The sequence below is a fragment of the Lygodium microphyllum genome, chromosome 29 (assembly GCF_053477565.2).
Source record: "Lygodium microphyllum isolate KBCC chromosome 29, Lygodium_microphyllum_v1.1.10, whole genome shotgun sequence".
In the NCBI taxonomy this organism is placed as follows: Eukaryota; Viridiplantae; Streptophyta; class Polypodiopsida; order Schizaeales; family Lygodiaceae; genus Lygodium; species Lygodium microphyllum.
In genome coordinates this window covers 19,479,982-19,489,492 of record NC_141163.1, presented here as the reverse complement: position 1 = coordinate 19,489,492, position 9,511 = coordinate 19,479,982, and positions in this window count along the sequence as shown.

Sequence of the window (9,511 nt, the reverse complement as noted above, 5' to 3'; positions counted from 1 at the left end):
TGTGGAAAAGGTGGTAACACCCAGCAGTCCAGAAAGTGGATTCATTGATTGATATCCCTCAGATCCAATTCCGAAGCTGCCTCCCTTGGTACGCTGTGTCCTGGGTCTCTTTGCAAAGTGACTAACTGCCCTCTAGCAGACGATATGTTCCTATCCAACACAATAATCGATTTGATGGCTACCTCCCTGGGTACGCCTCTTCAACAACTGATGACGCGATCTTCATCGACAAACAATAGAGTGCTGTGAGCTTTCATCCTAACCGGATGGGGAAGTGAGTACGGTTGCCATCTGTATCTATCAACAGAGCGTGAGACAGAGGGTGGGGCGAGAGACCAGTCTTTTCCCTTCAAATTGAATGAGAGGTGAGAAGTGTGAATGAAGTGTTGCACGCACGGGATGGGCCTCTCAAAGCACAAAGCACAATTTGTTTCTGTGCACTACACTATACGGCTCCCTTGCCTTCCTTCTTGCACCGTATGCCGGCACAGGGTGGGATGCACTGTTGCACCATCAAATGCGCACAAGGCATACAATCTTTGCACAAGTGACTGTGAGGATTACATCAATGGGTTTCAGGAAAAGGCTGCCCTCCTGTATCTATCAACAGAGCGTGAGACAGAGGGTGGGTTGAGTTTGACTGGAGTTTCTTCAATCATTTACCGAGAGGTGCGTTTGAGGGACGTTACGACACTTGGAGTCAGGTATGTTCCACTTTCCCTGTGCACCCACGGGATGGGTCTTTACCGTCATCACAAGACACATCACCCTGTTCTGTGCACTGCACTGTAAGTCTCCCTTGCCTTTCTCCTTGCACTTATGCCAGATGGGTTAGACGCACTAATGCACCATCAACTGTGCACCCTGGCATACTCCCTTCGCACCATTTCCCCCTTGTTGATTCCTCAACCGGGTATGAGATATGGGTTTTAATCATTCTTCCGCGAGTGATATTAGTCATGGGGCGAGTGACTGTTCTTTCATTCCAATTGAGTGATTGTGAGTTGAGTGTAGTATCCCTCATTATCGACGAATTTCCTGCGATTCCTTCCATCAGCTACCTCCCTGGGTGCTGCCGCGTGGTCCCTGCCATGATGAACGTGTGCTGTAAAGATGCCTTGGTCCCTCCAGCGCCGACAACAACACTGGACGTGCCGTCGACACTCAACCTTGATTTTTGACGAAACGGGCCAAGTTTTTCTAACCCTACACTTTGGTTTCTTCGTGCCGGTCATGTTTTAAGTGTGGGGAAGTTAGTGGATGGTCTATGGCGTGGTCCTAGGTCCCTGTTGCTCGGTTAACCCTATCCATTGAGGTCTTAAGTGTGTGGACGCGTCCTTGCGCGTCTATATTGTCTATCCCCTGCATATGCCTTACCCTGCTCATGCATATATGCCATGACTTACTTTTACCCTAATGGGATCCCTTTCCACCCATCCGGTTATGTTTCACCCACCCTTGGGGCTGTTCCCTTGCAGTTTTCCTTCATTCCCTGATTTTGAGGTTTTTTCATGTGAATGCACTCTACGTTCACCAAAATCCAAATCCAACCTTATAGCCCTGTTCCTCTCTTTGAATTGATCATTTTTCCTTTTTACCTACCTTTTTTTTGGTGCACGGTTTTTGAGTTATTAATTTTTGAAGCATTTTACGCAATTTAGACGGTTTTCCATGTGAACGCGCTTTTCTTGCTTCCGAATCATGCTCTGACGTCATAGCCCTGACTAGCGCTTTTTCGCTGACATTTTTCCTTTTTATTCCGCATCATTTCGATACATGGTTTGTCCGTTATTAATTTTCCGGGTTTTCACGACTTTTTCGTGTGTATTTTTGACATTTTTCCATGTGAACCTGCCCTATTGCATCGGAATTCCAATTTGATTTGACAGCCGTGTCCCCTGTGCCTTCCCCCACCTTTTTGCTTTTTCCTCCACCCTCTTTCGACTTTCGGATTTTTACTTATTAATTTTTAAATGAGTTTTCGGGAGTTTTTTTTGGAGTTTTTCACATGTGAACCCCTCCTATTTCCATCGGAACTGCGCTTTAACATGATAACCCTGTGCCACCCCTTACTGCGGATATTTTTCCTTCTTACTGCATGTCATTCCGGTGAATGGTTTGTTCGATATTAATTTCCGATCCCATTTTCGGGTTTATTTTTTGGGTTTTTCCCATGAGAACGCGTCTTATCTCAGTCGGAATTATGTTTTGATGTGATAGGATTGTCGGGCACATCTTTCTGCACAGTTTTCCTTTTTTCTGCACCTCATTCCGATGCACGGATTTTTCGATATTAATTTTTAAATTGCATTTTTGGTTCTTTTTTGTGTTTTTTGCACGTGACCGCCCTTTACCCCTCCCGGAACCCCGGTCCCATATTTTCCTTGTTTTCCCCCTGTCGTCCTGCCCACTTTTTGTTTTTACGCTATTTCGTTTTGACGTCCGGATTGGGAGTTATTAAATTTTCTTTATTTTTACGTTTTTTCTCGCGCCCGTTTTGCGCGTGAACGCGCCCTTTTTCGATTTTACGCGTCTCCACGCGCCCCGGTCGTGTCCGCGTAACCCGTACCGTCTTCCCCGCGCCATTTCAATCCCGTCACGGCAAATTTTTTTACCCCGCCCCGCGCACGCGCGCGGGACGGGGGTACGCGCTCATGGGCCCCCACCCCTTCCCCCCACCTGCCCACCCCATGGCCCCCCCATGGGCCCCCACCCCTTTCCCCTAACTGCCTACCCTGCCCCCAACCGCCCGTCTCTCTTTCTTTCTCTCTCTCTCTCTCTCTCTCTCTCTCTCTTTCTTTCTCTCTCCTCCCGCGCCCTTCTTCCCTCCTGCGTCCTCCCTCGCCACCTCCTCCCAGTGCCTTCCCCTTCTTCCCTCCTGCGCCCTTCCTCGCCTTCCTCCTCCTTCGCCTCCTTCCCCCCGGTGCGTGCCCTCTCCTCCTTCGCCTCCTACCCCCCGTGCAGCCAGGTCGCCTTCTCCCCTCCTCCACCCCCCAGCGCCCCCCAGCCTCCCTCACCGCCTTCTTTCTCCTTCCCCCCAGCCTTCCTCGTCTTCTTCTCCCCTCCTCCACCCCCCAGCGCCCCCCCAGCCTCCCTCGCCGCCTTCTTTCTCCTTCCCCCCAGCCTCCCTCGTCTTCTTCTCCCCTCCTCCACTCCCCAGCCCCGCCGCTGTCTCCTCCCCCGCCCGCCCTTCTTCTCCCTCTCCTACTCCCCCGCCAGCGTCTCCTACTCCTCCCCCCCGCCAGTACTTCCTCTCCCCCGCCAGCGTCTCCTCCTCCCTCCCCCGTCCGCCTCTCCTACTCCCCCGCCAGCACTTCCTCCCCCCCCGCCCCCCGTCCGCCTCTCCTACTCCCCCGCCTCCTGTCCCTGGCGCCCGCCTCCTCCCGCAGCGCCGTCCCCTCCCCTGTGGGCCACCCGCCGTCCCCTCCCCTGTGGGCCACCCGCCGTCGCTGCCCGTGGAGACGCAGGTCGCCGCCTCCCTCCAGCAGGTCGCCGCCTCCAGCCGCAGGCGCCGCCCGTGAAATCGCCTCGTCGCCGTCGCCGCCGCGTGGAGCCGCCGTCAGCCGCCGAAATTTCCGCCACCACCTCCCTTCTCCTCCCCCACCCCCACCACCACTTCCTCTACCCTCCTCCTCCACTAACCCTCCTCAGGTTAGTCACTAACTTAATTTCAGTTAACTAACCTAATTAGTGTTAATTAACCCTAGTTACTAAACTAACCTAACTAGGTTCAACTAACCCTAACTTAACCTTAGTTAGGTTGACTAACCCTAACCCCACCCCCTAACCCTAACTTACCCCTAGCTAGGTTAGTGTTAACCTAACTATAGTTACCCTAGACTAACCTAACTATAGTTACCCTAGACTAACCTAACTATAGTTAACCTAGACTAACCTAACCATAGTCAACTTACTTAACTAACCCCAACTTAGTTAACCTAACTTAGTTGATTCATCTACCTAGTTGACTAACCTAGCCTAGTTGACTAACCTAAGCAACTTAGACTAACCTGACTTGCTTTAGGTAGACTAACATGACTTACCCCACTAACCAGACTTAATTGACTTATGCCTAACTGACTTATCTGATTAATGTGATTTAGGTGACTTAATTAATCACTACATTAATTTTTCCATAAAAAAATTTCAGAAAATTTTTTAAAAATTCCTTTTGCCTTTTGTCAATTTTTGGGAATTTGTTTGCTGGAAATTGCCTACCTTATAATTTCTGAAAATTCCACATTTCCTAAATTTACCCTAAATTGTCAATAAATGTAGAAAATTCATTAAAAACATTGTAAAAAATTCTAACAATTTCTAAAAACATTCTAAAAAATTCCCCTCACCTCCCTTGCTCATTTTCCATTTATTCAAACATAAATAATCACAACTAAAAATTAAAAAAAAAATAAATAAAAATAAAAAACCAACACGAACCAAATCAACACATTTGCTAAGGTGTTGTCATTGTTGTTTCATCAGTGCTCTTTACTTTTCCTTTACTGGAACTCTTCCGTGCGCATTCCTGCATTACATACACACCCCTTCCAGGTATTTATTTTATGTACTTTATTTATTTTTCATTTTTCCCTTAATCACAAATTAATTGTTAAAATAAACCCTTTAATTCACCCACAGTTTCCACGCGCATTCGCGCTAAACACACATACTTTTTTAATTAAAATCAACCAGCCGTTCACTTAGCACGCGCTACGTGCGCTAAATAGGCACTTTAATTTTTTAATTAAAATAAACCAGCCGTCACATGAGCACGCGCTGGCAGAAAAGCGCTCCACATCACTTTAATTTATAATCAATAAATTGCATTTAGAGACCCAGTCGGGAATCGAAGTCCGGGAATCGCATTAAAGCACCGTTTTAATCTAATAATTGGTAATTTAATTTATAATAAGGAACCGCCGTTTTCTTGCTAAGGTTTATCACCTAATAAAAATTCACCCATTTTTAATAATTGATTCAAATCAACCCTTCATTAAATTAATTCCCCCCTCACTGCACTTAATTCCCTTTTTAATGAAGCGTTTCGTGGGATGGGTATGCGCAGTCATTAGTGTTATTTTCCATGGTCCAGTCTTGGTTTATCACAGGTATAGTATTGATATGTGTCAGATATGGTATGGTTTTGGTTTCATGTCTTAGTTACGGTTACGGGTACGGTATGCAATTTTTTTCTTTTATTGCCTGATACGGGGTTCAGGGTGTTTATCTGATGCATCGCATGAAGCTTTCGGTCGCATTTGTCTCGAGGTCATGTCAAATTTTTTCTAGGATGTGGTTTGCTTGGGGTTAGTAGGTCGAGTCACGTTTTATTGGTAATTCTCTTATCCTTGGTTTTTGTATGTTGCTTTGCAGGCATTCTCCTTGATTGTCTGTGATTGTGGTGTGTGTGTAACCATCTGAATGGCGCCTTCTCATGCTCCTCCCCCTATCCAGTACGTCCCATTAGTTAGTAGGGATTACTCGTCCCTACTTACTTTTGAGCCCCTCACGAAGGCGGGACTTGCTGCTTTTGTGGCCACTCCTTTTCCATTGCTTCCAGAGGATCCGTCCTTATGTGATGAGTTCCTGGCCTCTTACAGCAAGAAGACAGGCGTAGTCCAAGGCATGTCTATGACTTTGACATCTCGAGGCTTAGGGAAGGCTCTGTCTTTACCCTTCAAAGGAGAACCTTTTGTGACTACTCGTCAGCTCTTCTCTAATGAAGAGATTCTCAAGCTGTTGCAGAAGCAGACAAGGGAAGTCCTTGATGTTAAGAAGGTGATAAACTCTTCAGGAGTTTCTTTTTCTATGATCACTGATCCCGTATGGAAGACGATCTGTCAGTTCCTTCAGGACAGGTTCGTGCCTGCCAAAACGCCATCCCACTATTTGTCCAAAGAGCTTTTCACAGCTTCCAGGATGGTGCTGAAAGGAGTTGCTATTGATTGGAGCACTTACCTCCTTACTAAAATGGATCAGCATTTTGTTAAAGTCACGAGGGGTAATGTTACCAATGTTACCTATGGATCATATTTGTCTGCCTTTTTGACCTATTCAGGTTTATAGAAGACTGTACCTCCACCTCCTCCATCAGATCCAGTACCTCCTCCTCCACCTTCAGAAGAGTCAGCACCTATTGACATTGAGGATGATGATTCTCCGCCTCCCCTGGTCATACAGTGCAAACGCTTGAAGAGGGTAGCGGATAAAGCCCCTGCTGTACTTCCCTCAGTGCCTATCCCTGCTACTTCTGGCAGTGAACTCCGTGGGTATCTCACTTGCAATAACCTGTTCCGAGCACATCGAGAAGGATCTTTGGAGATCTCAGTTCCCTCCCTGAACAGTCTAGTCTCAGGAGATGCCATTCCTTTCCTCTGCAAGGATATTCAAAGTTCCATTGAGTTGTCAGTGACAGCCTGTGTTCAACAGCTGTACGCATCTTTCTATGAAGAGCTCATGCAGTCCAAAGACCAGTTGCATAAGGCAACATCTGAGTTAGCTTCTGATAAGGATACCCTAGCAGATTTATTTAAGCAAATGGAACAGCAAACCCAACTGGTTGCCATCCAAAGCGATGAGATTTCTTCATTGAAGACCCAGTTATTCGAGGCTCAATCACAGGTTACTAGACTTTCAGAGGAGAAGGAGAGGATGTCCCGCGAAGCGAAAGAATTCCAAGTTCTTTTAGATGACAAGCTTTCAGCTTTACAGATGGCTAATGACACAGTGGCCAACCAAGCCTCCCAAATCCAGCAGTTGAAAGATCAGCTTGCAAAGTCCCGCTCTGTTCCTCCAAGCCCTCCTGTTCCATTAATTTCTTCTCTTTCACAGCAGGACTTGGCTGCCTTACAGAGACAGGCTACTTTGTGCCCTCTATTCCAAGATAAAGTGGAAAGATTGCAGTCCAGACTGGACTTGTTATGGTCTACCTTTGAGCAGTTTCAGGAATATGTCTTACCAGACCATTCTTTCTTTGTCCACTACCACTTACAGAAGATGGTTTTCTATATGAAGCTTTCCACGATGGATTTACCTTTTCCAGAGGATGGCTGGAGTGGGGCTTGGTCTGCTGAGTTGTTAACAGAGGTAGTCAGAATGGTCTTTGAAGATTCTGTCACACCAGATACCATGTTGATGTCATACATGTATCTACGAGGAGATTTGTTAATCCCAGATGAGGTCGATATGGCATGGTATGTGGGGGATGTGGTCTTACATGCTGTTTTATATGTCAATCATTTGGAGTTGCGCATAGCTGATATGTTTCAGAGTTATTCCTCCAAAGTAGCTGATTGTCAGGATAATTCGTGGCATCCCATGATTGATTCGGTGGTCCTCAATCAAAGACAAAACACAGCTCCTACCTTTGTACAGAGTACTAACCAACTGAGGATGGATCTCTTAACTTATCTTTCCAAACATAATCCATTTGATGCTACCTTCTTTGATGCCTATCATAGACGATCTCTCTTGGGACCTTCTGTTCCTACTCTCCTCTATTACCAACAATTGGCTCACCGCTATGCTATATATTTTTCCCTTTGTCAAACTAATTTCACAGTAATTTTACCCCTTCTTTTCCAACCTTCAAATTTCCCTCAAATTCCTATTTTCACTTACTGTTCCTTTATTGAGGATAGGGTATTTTCCCCTTCTCCACCCTGTCCTTCACCCCTCATAAATGTTCCCTCTACATTTCCTATTTATCAGTTAACACCGTTCCTTAGTGATTCCTTACAAATTTCTGCCACTCCTTCTTTAACCTTTTCTTCCTTTTATGATTTTTCCTATCCTTCCCTACATCCACTTTCCCTTATTCCACTACCCTCTCCTAACACTTCCATATCTCAACCACCTCAGTTGGTTAGTGACTGTGACGGTTTTGATAATCAGATTTCCAGAAGAAGGGGATGGAGTTCGGATGATTGCCTTACAGGACCGCAGATTAATTGGCCAGTAATTCCAGGAGAATGGACAGCTTCTAGTCAAGCTTATCAAAACTATGTTTATTTTGCCCAACAATATTCACAGTCTGCAGATCCCTCAGTGAGATTAACTGCTCACTTTGCTTGGTACCTGGCGTATATGCATATGCACTTTCATACTGATTTAAAGCCTATTCCAAAGTTGTGCATGAATGTCAATGTTAGCATTGATTCCCAACAGCTGGAGATACTGTATTTTCATGCCCTCTGTTTGCCTAGCAGATACTTGGTTCTGTTGGAAAGGATGTGCTGTCTCCAATTTTTCCAAAATCCTCCTAAAAACTTTGTAGATGAATCCTTATCTATGGATCGATTCCGACAACATCAATCTTTTAAGAGGGATCATCTTCATTGATACCTTTCCAATGTATGGTGGAAGCTTTCTAATGAATAACTCTCTTTTTGAAGAAGTCATTCAGATGGTTGTGTTGTGTATTAGTGTTTGTGTTGTGAATTCCTTTATGTCCAACGAACGTGGTGGTTTCCTATTGGATTTTGTGTACGAGCTATGTTTTGGAGATTTGTAGAGATGGGGTCGTGGTTGGAGAGTTGAAGCTGATGCTGATGAAGAAGAAGCAAACTCTTATATCCTTTACAAATTTGTGGTGATTTTTTGTTTGATAAGAGGTGTTAATGTATAAAGAGTTTTCCTTTCTTTGTATTTTTATATCAGAAACAGGTTATAAGTTGGGGTCGTGGTGGATGGATTCTTTTTAAGAAGATATGGAAGATTAAAGTTGAGCTTTTCAAATGCACTTGTATTCCCTTTTTCCTGGGTCACGAGGACGCTTCCTTATTAAGTGTGGGGATATGTTGAGTGTTGAAATGACTTGTTTTTTGGCTGATTTTTGTTGTTTTTGAGAGCTGAATGGTTGATTTTATGGGATGATTGGTTGATTTAGAAGTGGTTTGAGAGTGTTTTAGATGATATTGATTGTGTTTTGGAAGTTCATGATGTTTGTTGATGGTTCTGTGATGTTCTGATAGGTTCTGAATGGTTCTGTATACCTTCTGTTTTGTTCTGTTTTGGTCTGTTTTGTTCTGATTGTCTTCTGTAAGGAGGGATGAAGTATTGATTGATGAAGATTGAGATCTTGTGAAAGTTTATTGAATGGTTTGTGAGAGTTTGAAATGGTTTGAGAGTGAGTTATGAGGTTTTGATGACCTTCTGTAACCTTCTGTAGGTCTTCTGTAGAGCCTCTGTCTCTGTTCTGTTTCTGTTCTGTTCTGTACTGTAGCTGTTCTGGTACTGTTCTGTATGCTTCTGTAAGTGTTCTGTGGAATGTATGTGTGACTTTGGGAAAGTTTTCTAGCCTTGGAAAGTGGTGAATACAAGTGCGAAAGAGCTGAAAGAAGTGGAAGAAGTAGCTGCTGAAGACTCAAGTGAAGACTAGAGTGAAGTGACAGTAGTGAGCTATGAAAGGACACTGTAGTGGCTCTGGTGACTCTTCATATCAGACATACCTCTTGGGAGGGGTATCCACGACCTAAGGGGATTATTGAGAGTAATTTTTGAGAGATTGTAG